This window comes from Eptesicus fuscus, chromosome 3 (assembly GCF_027574615.1).
Source record: "Eptesicus fuscus isolate TK198812 chromosome 3, DD_ASM_mEF_20220401, whole genome shotgun sequence".
NCBI lineage: Eukaryota > Metazoa > Chordata > Mammalia > Chiroptera > Vespertilionidae > Eptesicus > Eptesicus fuscus.
The window spans coordinates 69,881,070-69,896,784 of NC_072475.1; the positions used below are offsets into that span (position 1 = coordinate 69,881,070).

A 15,715-nucleotide genomic window follows, 5' to 3' on the forward strand; every position below is an offset into this window, starting at 1 on the left:
TATCTTAATTTTTTTTGGTGCAATGATAAATGGGTTTTTTTTTTTTTTTTTAGTTTCTCTTTCTTTGAGTTCATTATTGGTGTACAAAAAGGTCATAGATTTATGAGTGTTAATTTTGTATCCTGCTATATTGCCAAATTCATTTATTAGGTGTAGTAGTTTTTTTGATGGAGTTTTTGGCATTTTCTATGTACTTTCTTCTCCTTTATTCTTGCATACTTCTAATTTCTTTTTCCTTTGATTCTATTATCTTTTTGTCTCTTTTCTGTTATTATTATTTTTCTTATTTTATTGTTCTCTTTCATTTCCATTTTACTATTAACTATATCTTAATATATACATTATCATAATGTTTTAAATTCATTATTATTATTTCAATTATTTTATGTTTTCTTTTCTTTCTTCTTACTATACTAGTTCTCTTAGCTTCCTTCTTGTTTCCAAATTACCATTTTTATTTTTCTTTCTCCCCCTCTTCTATTTTTTATATCCCTTCTCAGTCTTTGGTCTTGTGGTCTTGTGCCTTTTAGTATTCTTTATATATATTTTTATTTATTTATTTATTTATTTTGCTTCGCTTTCCCTTCTTTTTCTTTCTTAGTTTTTCCTGCGGTTGTTGCTTTGTTTTTTATTTTTAAATTAAATCTTTATTATTGAAAGTATCACATATGGCCTCCTGGCTCCCCAATTGACCCTTTCTAGCCTGCCCCCACTCCCTCCCCAGGCTTTCAACACCCTATTGTCTATATCCATGAGTTATTCATACAAGTTCTTTGATTGATCTCTTCCCACCCACCCACCTTCCCCCATCTCCTCTCTGAGATTCCGCAATTTGTTCTATGGTTTTATCTCTGGATCTATTTTGTTCATCAGTTTATTTTGTTCATTAGATTCCATGTATGAGTGAGATCATGTGATCCTTGTCTTACTCTGTCTGGCTTGATTTTTTAAATTTTTTTTATTGATTCCAGAGAGGAAGGCAAAAGGAGAGAGAGACAGAAACATCAATGATGAGAGAGATTCATTGATCAGCTGGGGACTGAGCCTACAACCCAGGCACATTCCCCCAACCTGAATCGAACCCGGGACCTTTCAGTCCACAGGTCAATGCTCCATCCACTGATCCAAACCAGCCAGGGCTCTAACGGGCTTATTTTGCTTAGCGTAATTCTCTCCAGGTCATCAGAAAATTAAATATGGAACTGCTATTTAACCCAGTGATCCCACTTCTAGGAATATATTCTAAAAAACCCAAAACATCAATCAGAAAGAATGTATGAACCCCTATGTTCATACCAGCACAATATGTTATAGCTGAGATCTTGAAACACCCCAAGTGTCCATCAGTAAATGCATGGATAAAAAAGCTGCAGTACACTTACACCATGGTATACTATGCAGCAGTAAAAAAGAAGGCTCTCTAGCCCTTTGAGAGAGCATGGAGAGACCTATTGTTGCTTTTCGTAACTTTATTTTTTTGTTGTTGTTTTTTGTTTGGTCCTGCTGTGTCTTGTTCTATTCTGTAAGCATGTATACAACAGCTGGCATGAAGAGGTTGGGGTTGAGCCTCATTGTCAGCAAGTCAGAGAGGAGATCCCTTTCATGAATGGGGCATCAATGGGAGAGCCCAAATAATACATACAAGGGGCATTTCTAGAACATCCAGCTCATGAAAACAAAGAGACTGTATCACTGGATCCCTCAAGACACTTTCTACACAAGGCTGTCCCACAAAGACTGGGAGGCATAAAAGTTCTATCTAGCCGAAACCGGTTTGGCTCAGTGGATAGAGCGTCGGCCTGCGGACTGAAGGGTCCCAGGTTCGATTCCGGTCAAGGGCATGTACCTTGGTTGCGGGCACATCCCCTGTAGGGAGTGTGCAGGAGGCAGCTGATTGATGTTTCTCTCTCATCGATGTTTCTAACTCTCTATCCCTCTCCCTTCCTCTCTGTAAAATATCAATAAAATATATTAAAAAAAAAAAAAGTTCTATCTAATACATGAAAACAAATACAAAGAGACTTCTAAAATGGGAAGACAAAGAAACAATTCCAAAAATGAAAGATGAGGAATAATCTCCAGAAAAAGAACTACATGAAATGGAGCTAAGCAACCTATCAGACATAGAGTTCAAAGTAATAGTTATAAAGATGCTTAAAGAACTTAGTACAAATTACAAGGAACTCAGTGAAAACTAAAACAGCATAAAAAAAGGAAATAGAAATCATGAACAAGAACCAGACAGAAATAAAGAATAGCATATCAGACATTAAAAACTCACTGCAAGGAATTAAAAGTAGATTGGATGCAGCAGAGGACCAAATTAGTGATTTGAAAGACAAGGTAGAAATAAATACTCAATTAGAACAGAAAATATAAAAAACAGTTAAAAAGGAGAAAGATAGTATAAGGGAGCTCTGGGACAACATGAAACATAACAACTTCTGTATCATAGGAATATCAGAAGGGGAAGAATGAGAGCAAGGAACAGAGAATCTGTTTGAAGAAATAGTGACAGAATACTAATACTTACCCAATCTGTTGATGGAAAATGTCAGACAAGTTCAAAAGGCACAGAGAGTCCCAATCAAGATAAACCCAAAGGCCGGTGGCGTGGCTCAGTGGTTGAGTGTCAACCTATGAACCAGAAGGTCACAGTTAGATTTTCTGTCAGGGCACATGCCTGGGTTGTGGGCTCGCTCCAGTGTGGGGCATACAAGAGGCAGCCAATCAATGATTCTCTCTCATTATTGATCTCTCTCTCTCTCTCTCTCTCTCTCTCTCTCTCTCTCTCTCCCCTTCTCTCTGAAATCAATGAAAATATATTTTAAAAAATATGAACCCAAAGTGACCCACACCTAGACATATCATAATTAAAATGGCAAATGTTATAGACAAAGAAAGAATCTTTTATTATTTTGTTGTGGTTGTTCATCCTAGTCCTATGACATTTTTTGGTTGATTTTTAGACAGAGTGGAAGGAAGAGGTAGAGACAGAGAGAAAGAAACAGTGATATGAGATATCGCTGCACGTGCCTAGACCATGGCTGGGGATTGAGCCTACAACCAAGGTACATGCCCTTGACAAGAATTTAACCCATGACCTTTGGTCTGTGGGCCTATGCTTTACCCACTGAGCCAAACTGGGTAGGGAAAGACAAAGAAATAATCATAAAGACAGCAAGACAGAGACAGAAAATTACCTACAAAGGAGTTTCCATTAGAATGTCAGCTAAATTCTCAATAGAAATACTTCAGGCCAGAAGGGAGTGGAATAAAGTATTCAAAGTAATAAAAGTAAGGGTCTAAATCCAAGACTACTGTATCCATCATGGGTATAATTTAAAATTGAAGATGAGCCGAAACCGGTTTGGCTCAGTGGATAGAGCGTCGGTCTGCGGACTAAAAGGTCCCGGGTTCGATTCCGGCAAGGGCATGGACCTTGGTTGCGGGCACATCCACAGTGGGGATGTATAGGAGGCAGCTGATCAATGTTTCTCTCTCATCGATGTTTCTAACGCTCTATCTCTCTCCCTTCCTCTCTGTAAAAAAAAAAAAATCAATAAAATATATTAATAAATAAATAAATAAAAATAAAATTGAAGGTGAAATAAAAAGTTTTTCAGACAGAAAAGAAAAATAGACTCAAGGAGTAGATTACCACCAAATCAGCAATGCAAAAAATGTTAAAGCAACTGCTTTAAGAAAAAGAAAAGGAAAGAGGATCATAGACATAAAGAAAATAAAAATAGTAATAAATACCTATCAATAATAATCTTAAATGTAAATGGATCAAATGCTCTAGTCAAAAGATATAGGATGATTGAACAGATAAGAAAATATGGCCCATGCCCTGACCGGTTTGGCTCAGTAGATGGATCGTTGGCCTGTGGACTGAAGGGTCACAGGTTCGATTCCGGTCAGGGGGATGTACCTTGGTTGGGGGCACATCCCCAGTGGGGGGTGTGCAGGAGGCAGCTGATTGGTGTTTCTCTCTCATCAATGTTTCTAACTCTGTATCCCTCTCCCTTCCTCTCTATAAAAATAAAATAAAATAAAATATATTAAAAAAAAGAAAAAGAAAATATGGCCCCTATATATGCTGTTTACAAGAGAGCCACCTAAGAACAAAAGAGACACATAGAATGAGCAGTAAGATATGGGAAAAAATATTCCATACAAATGGAAAGGAAAAAAAAGCTGGGGTAGCAATATTCATATCTGACAAAATAGACTTCAAAACAAAGGCCACAACAAGAGACAAAGAAGACCACTTCATAAGACTATAGGGAATGATTCAACAAGAAAATGTGACCCTGGTAAACATATATACACCCATTAGAGGAGCACCCAAATATATAAAATATCTCTTGATGTATTTTAAGAAAGATTGACAGCAATACAGTCATAGTAGGGGACTTTAACATACCACTGACATCACTGGATAGATATTCCAGACAAAAACTCAACAAAGAAAGAGAGGCCTTAAATGACACACTAGATCAGATGGATCTAACTGATATTTACAGAATATTTCAACCCAAAGCAATAAAATATTCTTCTCAACCACACATGGAACATTCTCATAGATAGATCACATGTTAGGACACAAACAAGTCTATACAAATTCAAGAAGATTGATATCATACCAAAGCATCTTCTCAGATTACAATGGCATGAAGTTAATAATCAACTACAATAAAAAAATAACTCAAAACCATTCAAATAAATGAAGGCTAAATAGCATGTTATTAAACAATGAATGAGTTAGCAATGAGATGAAGAAAGAAATTAAAAATTTCCTGAAAACATGAAAATTAACACAAAACCACCCAAAACTTATGAGATACAGTGAAAACAGTCATGGGAGGGAACTTCATAGCATTACAAGCCTACCTTAAGAAACAAGAAAAAGCACTAATTGTCCAGCCACTGTGGCTCAGTGGTTGACCCTGGACCTATGAACCAGGAGGTCATGATTCCATTCCTGATCAGGGCACGTGTCCAGGTTGCAGGCTCAATCAACACTAGGGGGCTTTCAGGAGGCAGCCAATTATTGATTCTCTCTCATCACTGATGTTTCTATCTCTTCTCCCTCCCCTTCCTCTCTAAAATTAATAAAAAGTTATTTTTTAAAAGCATTAATAAACTGCCCAACCCTACAACTTAATGAATTAGAAAGAGAAAAACAAGAAAAGCCCAGAATGAGAAGGAAGAAAATAATGAAGATCAGAGAGAAAATAATGACATAGAGACTTAAAAAAAATTTTTTAAAAAGACAATACAAAAGATGAATGAATCCAAGAGCTGGTTTTTTGAAAAGATAAACAAGATTGATGAACCCATTGCCAGACTCATCAAGATACAAAGAGATCTTGTGGGGCTCCTGGAGCGAGACATCTTGGCCAGAACAGACATTGGCCCTGGGAAAACAGCTGCCTTTCCTTCTGTGAAAATGAAACAAACAAACAAATAAAAATATGAACAAAGAGAGAAAACCCAAATAAATAAAATCAGAAATGAAAGAGGTCATATAACAATGGACACCACAGAAATACAAAGGTTTGTAAGCAAATACTACAAACAACTATATGCCAATAAACTGGACAACCAGGTTAAATGGACAAATTTCTAGAAACATACAATCTTCCAAAATCCAATCAAAATGAATCAGAAAACCTTAATAGGCCAAAAACAACTGATGAATTTGAAGCAGTAATTTAAAAACTCCTAGCAAACAAACGTCTTGGGGACTGGATGGATTTACAGAATTTTTCCAAACATTCAAAGAAGAACTAACATATATCCTCCTCAAACTATTTCAAAAAATTCAACTGGGCAGAACACTTACAAGCTCTTTTTACAAAGCCAGCATTTTCCTAATTCCAAAACCAGATAAAGACACTACAAAGAAAGACAATTGCAGGCTAATATCTCTGATGAACACAGATGCTAAAATCCTCAACAGAATTTTCGAAAATTGGATCCAGCATTATTTTAAAAAGCTCATGCACCATAATCAAGTGAGATTTATTCCAGAGATGCAAGGCTAGTACAATATTTGCAAATCAATAAATGTGATACATCACCCACCCAATGTGGCTAAGAGGTTGAGCATTGACCTATTAATCAAGTTGAGGTTTGATTCCTGGTCAGGGCACATGTTGGGGTTGCAGGTTTGATTCCCAGTGTGGGGTGTGCAAAAGGCAGCCAATCAATGATTCTCTCTCATAATTGATGTTTCTATCTCTCTTACTCTCCTTTCCTCTCTGAAATCAACAAAAATATATTTAATAAATAAATAAATCTGACACATCACATAAACAAAATGAAAAATAAAAATCACATGATCATAACAATAGATACAGAAAAAGCATTCGACCAAATCCAGTGCCCTTTTTGACAAAAACTCTCAGCAAAATGGGAAGAGAGGGATCATACCGCAACATAATAAAGGCCATATATGACAAACCTAGAGCGAACATCATTCCCAATGGGCAAAAACTAAAATCATTTCCCCTAAGAACAGGAACAAGACAGGGATGCTTTCACCACTCTTATTCAATCTAATATTAGAAGTCCTAGCCACAGCAATCAGACAAGAAGAGATAAAAGGCATCCAAATTGGAAAAGAGGAAGTAAAACTGTCATTATTTGCAGATGACATGATATGGTGCATAAAAAACCCTAAATACTCATCAGGAAACTACTAGATTTAATAAGTGAATTTCGGCTTGACCAGCGTGGCTCAGTAGTTGAACATTGACCTATGAACAAGGAGATCATGATTCGATTCCCAGTCAGGGCACATGCCTGGGTTGTGGGTTCAATTCCAAGTGTGGGGTGTGCAGGAGTCAGCCAATCAATGATTCTCTCTCATCATTGATGTTTCTATCTCTCTATCCCTCTCTCCCTTCCCCTCTTAAATCAATAAATAATTTTTTAAAAAGACTGATTATTGGGTGGCTACGTCTATGTTGGGTGAGAGATAGATTAGAGTACAGGTTTCCCTCCAATTGATCATCCATGTTTTGAGTAGAAAAGTCTCCCATTAAAAAGGGATGTAGAAAAAAAAATCCCTATCACATGCCAAATCATTAATTATAGTACGTGTTTGATTACGATGCTTGTTGTCCCAGTTTTGCCACTTGCCAGGCATCTGGAGCTTTTTATATCTGGCCCATCATCCTTGCTTTGGGGAGGTCAGGAGATCTAGGCACAAAATGAGGTTGTGACAGTGTCTTTTTTTTTTTTTTTTTTTTAAATTTCTTTATTGATTAAGGTGTCACATATTTGTCCTCATCCCCCCATTCCCATCCCACCCCTCTCCCCACGCATGCCCCAATCCCCTGTTGAACTTAACCGTTGGATAGGCTTATATGCATGCATACAGGTCCTTTGGTTGAACTCTCCCCCTCCCCCCACCCTCCCCCTACCCTCCCGTATCCTCCCTCTGAGGCCCGATAGTCCGATCGATGCCTCCTTGCTTCTGGTTCTGTTCTTGTTCCTCAGTCTATGTTGTTCATCATTTCCTCTAGATGAACGAGATCAAATGTCACTAGATATATACTAATAAGAACTGAATGTGAGACGAGCAATAATATTTATGCTGACAGGCAAATGAATCAATCTGTAGCGAGCTTCCCCCTGGACCAACAGTTCTTTTGAGACCCAATTTCGATGTCCAGTAGTTCCTTATGTGTACATGTCAGCACTGACCCCTCAGCTCTGGATGGTGGACAAATGGTGGTAATGGAGGTCTGACTCCCTCTGGTTTGGTCTTGGCCGATCCCAGGGGCACGGTGTCACCTGGACTAAGGGGCACGTGGCCTCACCCATATCCAAGGGGCGCGTGGTCTCACCCGGGCCTGGGACCCAGCCTCACCCGGATGGATCCAGGGGCGCACGGCCTCACCCGGACCCAGGATCTGGCTTCACCCGTACCCAAGGACACTTGGCCTCTCCCAGACCCAGGGGCACGTGGCCTCACCCGGGCTTAGTTGCACAAGGCCTCACCTGGATCCAGGGACACATGGTCTCTCCCGGACCCAGGGACGCTTGGCCTCTCCCAGACCCAGGGCCACTTGGGCTCACCCGGGCCTAGGTGCACGAGGCCTCATCCGGATCCAGGGACGCATGGTCTCACCCGGACCCAGGGACGCTTGGCCTCTCCCAGACCCAGGGGCACGTGGCCTCACCCGGGCCTAGGTTCACGAGGCCTCACTCGGATCCAGGGACACATGGTCACACCCAGACCCAGGAACGAATGGCCACTCCCAGACCCAGGGCCACTTGGGCTCACCCGGGCCTAGGTGCACGAGGCCTCATCCGGATCCAGGGACACATGGTCTCACCCGGACCCAGGGACGCTTGGCCTCTCCCAGACCCAGGGCCTCTTGGGCTCACCCGGGCCTAGGTGCACGAGGCCTCACCCGGATCCAGGGACACATGGTCTCACCCGGACCCAGGGACGCTTGGCCTCTCCCAGACCCAGGGCCACTTGGGCTCACCCGGGCCTAGGTGCACGAGGCCTCACCCGGATCCTGGGACACATGGTCTCACCCGGACCCAGGGACGCTTGGCCTCTCCCAGTCCCAGGGCCACTTGGGCTCACCCGGGCCTAAGTGCACGAGGCCTCACCCGGATCCAGGGACACATGGTCTCACCCGGACCCAGGGACGCTTGGCCTCTCCCAGACCCAGGGCCACTTGGGCTCACCCGGGCCTAGGTGCACGAGGCCTCACCCGGATCCAGGGACACATGGTCTCACCCGGACCCAGGGACGCTTGGCCTCTCCCAGACCCAGGGCCACTTGGGCTCACCCGGGCCTAGGTGCACGAGGCCTCACCTGGATCCAGGGACACATGGTCTCACCCGTGTGACAGTGTCTTGAGATGGTGTTTCCTAAGTACAAGTAGGGCTGGCAACTGGTAACCTGGTGGAGACAAACTGTTTTTACAAATTTTAGTATTACTGGGGCAAAAGGTAGAACAACAAGAATTATGACAAACTAGAGGCCCATTGCAGGGAGATTCCTGCAATAGGGCTTCCTGCTTCGGTCTCCGCTGCCCCGCCTGCTTCCCTCCCTTCCCCCCTGCCTGCTTCCTCTCTTCTCTGCAGCCCCACCTGCTTCCCTTCCTTCTCCCCCCACACCTGCTTCCCTCCCTTCTCTGACACCCCACCTGCTTCCCTCCCTTCTCCCCTGCCCTGCTTGCTTGCTTCTCCACAGCTTCACTCCTTTCTGCAGCGCTTGGCTTCTTTCTACGCTGTCTTCAGTCTTCTCTCTGTGCCTGGATATGCAAATTAACCGCCATATTGGTTGGGTTAATTTGAATACTCGCCCTGATTGGCTGGTGGCGTGGCTTGTGGGCATAGCGAAGGTATGGTCAATTTGCATGTTTCTCTTTTTTTATTTTTTTTATTTATTTTTTTATTGTTTGAAGTATTACAAATAGTGGTACATATATCTCCTTCCCTCCCCCCCCCATTGACATCCCCCTGGCCTCCCCTACCCCCCAGTACATGCCCTCACCTGCCCCCTACAGTGTCTTGTATCCATTGGTTATGCTTATATGCCTGCGTACAAGTCCTTCGGTTGATCTCTTACAGCCTCCCCCCCCCCCCCCCCCGCAACCTCCCCTACCTTCCCACTGTAGTTTGGCAGTCTGTTCAATGCTTCTTTGCCTCTGTATCTATTTTCCCCCCATTTATTTCCTTTCAAAAATCTTGCCTCTGCAGACTAGAATTAAACATATAATAACAAAAAATGTTTGAGTCCCAATTTCAATTTCCAACAGTTCTGAGTCCCCATTTCAATGTCAAACAGTTCCTTATGTGTACATGTCAGCAATGATATCTGAATGGTGGGCACATGGTGGCAATGCAGGTCTGACACTCTCTGGTTTGGTCCTAATATCTCTTCTCTTCCACAGGACCATCCTATTTTATTAGATAGGACGGTCCAGTGGAAGGGAAGAGATATTAGTTTGGAGGGTTGTAGTCTAATATACCAAAATGAGATGAGCTTTATTCTCTCTCTCTCTCTTCTTAAATTATAAATTCGAGAATATGTTTTCATTGATATTTAGAGAGTGGAAGGGAGGGGGGAAACACACAGAGAGAGAGGGAAACATCTATGTGCGGGAGACACAATGATTTGTTGCCTCCCGCACACACCCCGACCAGTCAGGGATTGAGCCTGCAACCAAGGTACATGCCCTTGATCAGAATTGAACCTAGGACCCTTCAGTCCTTGGGCCCACATTCTATCCACTGAACCAAACCAGCTATGGCAAAATAAGGTTTATTTTCTTGCTTTCTATATTATATATATATGTATACTATAGAATAAAAGCCTAATATGCAGCCCTGACCGGTTTGGCTCAGTGGATAGAGCGTCCGCCTGCGGACTGAAGGGTCCCAGGTTCGATTCCAGTCAAGGGCATGTACCTTGGTTGCGGGCACATCCCTAGTGGGGAGTGTGCAGGAGGCAGCTGATCCATGTTTCTCTCTCATTGATGTCTCTAACTCTCTATCCCTCTCCCTTCCTTTCTGTAAATAAAAAAAATAAAAAAAAAGCCTAATATGCAAATTATTCAACAAGGAGTTCGATTGCTCACTACAAGGTGCCTGACCACCAGGGGGCGGCACGGAACATGGCGGGTGCTGACGATGCGATGCTGGCAGTGGGTGGCAGTGGAGGCGCTGCTGGCCCCAATGGACCCCTACAAGAGTGGGACCCCGGCAGGATGGAGGAGCAGGTGAGCAGGTGGCACCAGGCCAAGGTGGGTGTGAGCGGGGGCCAATCGCCTCACTGATCACCCTGCAGACGGCTTCAGTGGCAGCAGCGGGGGTTCTGGCCCTGATTAATTACCCTGCAGACAGCAACCAGCAGCCGACAGGCCCTGATTACCTGCCCAATCGGGGCCAGTCCCGGGCTGGGACAGGGAACTGGGGATGGGTGGTGGCAACCAACCTCCTGAGGACCACAGGTCAGGGGTTGCAACCTCTCGCCGGCTACCTGGGGGCAAGGGTGATGGGGACGGAGGTGTGTGAGAATGAGGGTGTCCACTGAGCTTGATCTCACTCCCCCTGCTACCCTCCCCCGGGACACCAGGGCTCGCATGCTGGGGAAGCCCCTGTGCACAGGTGCTGGGCACCCACAAGGAGTCCACCCCACACCCATGTGGCCTCTTCCGGGTGAACTGGGCCACAGCTGCCAGGACCACAAGGGCCAGTCGGGATCCCCATAAGTTCATGCAGAAGCCAGTCTGCAAGGCTGGCCAAGAGAGAGCACGCTACCCACGCAGCTTCCATGCAGCACTGCTGGGTAGCCCAGAGGCCCACACTGTGCCCTGGCCTGCAGCATCTGGCCATGCTTATTGCATCTCCATGTGGGGACTCGGATGCTGTGACTCAGATGGGGAGGGCGCACTGGGCCCTGGGGGCCCAGGTGCTGCCCATGGCCCAGAGGTCAGCTGGGACCTGCCCTTCCATGCCAGACGCTCCCACTTTGATCACCGGTCAGGCCTAGGGACCAACCCGTGCATGAATTTCGTGCACCATGCCTCTAGTAGGGTTAGGATTGGGGAGAGAGAGAGGGAGAGAGACAGAGAGAGAGATAGAAACATCAATGATAAGAAAGCCTTCAACCCAGACATGTGCTGTGACTGGGAATTAAACCGTGACCTTCTGGTCCACACTCAACCAAGAACCATGCCTGCCTAGCATGAGGTTTATTATCTTAACTTCATTTGTCCTTGGTTGAGGTTGACAAATGGCACTAATTAGATTTCTGTCCTGTTTCCATGAGTAAGTTGATTTAAGCTTTTACTCTCTGGCTAGGGAGGAATAGTACAAATCTTTTACTCAATTGTTGTTGGTTTAGGGAAGGTAGGATTTACTAGATGGCTGTGGACTGCTTGGCATCTAGATTTTCTAGATGGCTGCAAACTGCTGTTTAACTATCTCAGATTCCCTATTCTGCTTGTCCTGGCTTATTGGCATGTGTCATTTATATAACTTTCTTTTTTTCTTAATAAATCTTTATTGTTCAGATTATTACAGTTGTTCCTCTTTTTTCCTCCATAGCTCCCCTCCACCTGGATCCCAACCCACCCTCTGCCCTTACCTCCCCCCACACTGTCCTCATCCATAGGTGTATTCTTTTTGTTCAGTCTCTTCCTGCACCCCTCACATCCCTTCCCCCTCAAGAATTGTAAGTCCATTCCTTTTCTATGCCCCTGATTCTATTATATTCACCAGTTTATTCTATTCATCAGATTTTTTATTCCCTTGATTTTTAGATTCATTTGTTGATAGATATGTATTTGTTGTTCATAATTTTTATCTTTACCTTTTTCTTCTTCTTCCTCTTCTTAAAGAATACCCTTCTGCGTTTCATATAATCCTGGTTTGGTGGTGATGAACTCTTTTAGCTTTTCCTTATCTGTGAAGCTCTTTATCTGACCTTCAATTCTGAATGATAGCTTTGTTGGGTAGAGTAATCTTGGTTAGAGGTTCTTGCTATTCATCACTTTAAATATTTCTTGCCACTCCCTTCTGGCCTGCATAGTTTCTATTGAGAAATCAGCTGACATTCCTATGGGTACTCCCTTGTAGGTAACTAACTGTTTTTCTCTTGCTGCTTTTAATATTCTCTCTTTGTCTTTTGCTCTTTGCATTTTAATTATGATGTGCCTTAGTATGGTCCTCTTTGGATTCCTTTTGTTTGGGGTTCTCTGCACTTCCTGGACTTGTTGTTGTGGGGTCGAACCCTGGAGTCAAAATAAGACCACCGGAGGCTGCTAATTGATTTAAAAAGCAGGCAAGGATTTATTGAGCTGGCTAGCGACGGCCACGAGAGCACCACACGCAGGTGGAGTCCACACTCACGACCGCGCTGTTCCAGGTGTAGGCAGTCCTTTTAAAGGTCTAAACCACAAAAATTTTCCTTTGTTCTCAATTCTAAATGCTGGGAATAACCTGCAGGGCCGTTCCTATCCACATCCTGCTGGACATTGGAATGTGGACCTATCTTGTGAAAGCAGATTGTACAGAAGCAGAATCAAGCAGAGTTAATAATCTCTGAAGGTTATCTAAAGTTTCAACTCCTAAAGCTACTGAGTCAATGGGAATCAATCTCCTGTGGTTCTGGCCCTCAGGCACAGGAAAATTGCCTTTGTGATGTGGGATGGATTTATGTAAGTTTCCAGGTCTCAATCTGGAAGCTGAGGTAACTACCCCATTGTTCAAGCAAGTAAGTGAGTAAAGAAGCCAGAATAGCAGGGTTAAAATTCAAACAGCAGTTTTTACCTAAGTATGGTTGCTACCATATTTCATTGTAAGTCTATTTCTTTCACCAGGTAGGGGAAGTTTCCTGTCATTATTTCTTCTAATAGGTTTTCAATATCTTGTTCTCTCTCTTCTTCTGGCACCCCCATAATTCAGATGTTGGTATGCTTGAAGTTGCCCCAGAGGCTCCTTACACTATCTTCATATTTTTGGATTCTTTTTCCTTTTTGCTTTCCGGTTGGGTGTTTTTTGCTTATTCGTATTTCAAATCTTTGACTTGATTCTTGTGATCCTCTAGTCTGCTGTTGGAATAAATATTATTCTTTATTTCAGTCAGTGTATGCTTAATTTCTAGTTGGTCCTTTTTTTTATTCTCGAGGGACTCACTAAATTTATTGGTGGTTTCTAGAAAATTCTTGCAAAACCTTGTAACCATGGTTTTGAAATCTATATCCAGTCATTTGCTTTCCTCCATTTCTTTCATTTGTGACCTGTTTCTTTGTCTCTGCATTTTGGCTCCCTCCCTTTGTTGTAGAGTGGCTTTGTGTGCTAGGTGTCCTATAGGGCCAGTGGCTCAGCCTCCCCAGTTACCTGAGGTGGACACTCTTGGTGCACCCCTTTGTGGGCTGTGTGCACAGTCTTGCTGTAGTTAAGCCTTGATTGTTGTTGGTATCACTGGCAGAATTGACCTCTAGGCCAATTGGCTGTGAGGATCGGCTGTGTCTATAATGGAAGAACTGCTGTGCTGGAGACACCCTTATGAGACAAGACTTGCTTCAGTGGGGCTTTGGTGCTCACTGAGTCTGCCCCCTGAGTGTGTCCCTTATGGATCTGAGGAGTTGTAATCTGGGTGGTCCTACTCTGACCACTGGGTACACTGGCCCTTGGATCTCCAAGGAGGTGCAAATTTAGCTTCTGCCTAAGGCCACCCAGCAGGAGCTATGGAGAGATCTTCAGATTTCTTTTCTTTTTTTTAAAATATATTTTATTGATTTTTCACAGAGAGGAAGGGAGAGGGATAGAGAGCTAGAAACATCGATGAGAGAGAAACACCGACCAGCTGCCTCCTACACAGCCCCCACTGGGGATGTGCCCGCAACCAAGGTACATGCCCTTGACTGGAATCGAATCTGGGACCTTTCAGTCGCAGGCCGACGCTCTATCCACTGAGCCAAACTGGTTTCGGCTGCAGATTTCTTTTCTTTGTTTGGGGTTTGGAGGTGCCCAGATGAGGCCCGGCTGTGAAGCAATGCTAGCTGCTGTGGAGCCTTAGGCCTTCTTTTGGAAGTTCTGGGGCTCTCTGACCAAGCTGCAGTTTGTTAGGTAATTTTAGATTGCAAAGGGCCAGACTATTTATATGCAAAAGCCTTTGCACACAGCTGGCATGGGGTTGTAAATTGGTGGGGCAGGGTCTCAGGAAATCAACGGGGCAGAGCAAACAGCAATGGGTGAACTTCAGCCCTGCCCTAAGAGGCCCCTGGGTCTCAGTATCCTGCAAGTACTTCTGAGAAAAAGCTGCCCTCGTGTTCCAACCTGATGCCAGACAGTCTTGTCCGCCCCCCCCCCCCCCCCCCCCCCCCCCCCCCGTATGAGTCTGGGTCCCCAGAGTCTCTCCCGGAACTGGAGTTCAGAGTAGTCGGTAGTTTGTGTCTCCCTCCCAATTGAACAAGACAACTGTGTCCTCAGTTGCCAGCCCTTTCCGTGCGTGCCTCCGTACCTCTGCACTTTACTTTTTCACCTCCTCTGAGTCTCAGTGTGCTTTTCTCTTCCCTTCTGGTTGTAGAATTTCCACTCAGCCAGCCTTTCTGTGGTTCTGGATGATGCCCATTTTGTCTTTTAGTTGTAGTTTTGAAGTGGTTGTGGGAGGCAGCAAGTTCAGGTGTCTACCTATGCTGCCATCTTGGTTTATCCTATATAACTTACTTTAAAAAATATATATAAACACTTTACAAATTTGGGTGTCATCCTTGTGCAGGGACCTGCTAATCTTCACTGTATCCATATAACTTTCTTTTAACATTTATCTTTATAAACCTTCTATGACTTTCACAAACCTTTTTACAACTTTATTTTTTAAATTTTTTTGTATTACTGATTTCAGAGAGGAAGGAAGAGGGAGAGAGATATAGAAACATCAATGATGAGATAGGACCATTGATCAGCTGCACGCCACCTACTGGGGATTTAGCACACAACCTGGGCATGTACCCTTGACTGGAATTGAACCTGGGACCCTTCAGTCCACAGGCCAATGCTGTACCCCAAGGATGTCAAACTCAAAGGTTAACATGGGCCAAATAAACAGGTTTAAGTTTATGTGGGCCCCAAAAAACAAAAGCTTCAATTTTCATAGAAAGGTAGGTTTATTTCAATAGAGACATGCTGAATACAAAGGGCTGAAATAAAGAGTAATCATTAACAT

General features: G+C 43.7%; 1 non-coding gene across 1 annotated transcript; it reads right to left on the reverse strand.

The window, feature by feature from the left end:
* Positions 1-15,222: 15,222 nt before the first annotated feature.
* On the reverse strand, positions 15,223-15,327 carry LOC129148625 (U6 spliceosomal RNA). The gene has a single exon (XR_008555627.1). It is a non-coding gene; the product is annotated as a U6 spliceosomal RNA (small nuclear RNA).
* Between the last annotated feature and the right edge of the window lie 388 nt (positions 15,328-15,715).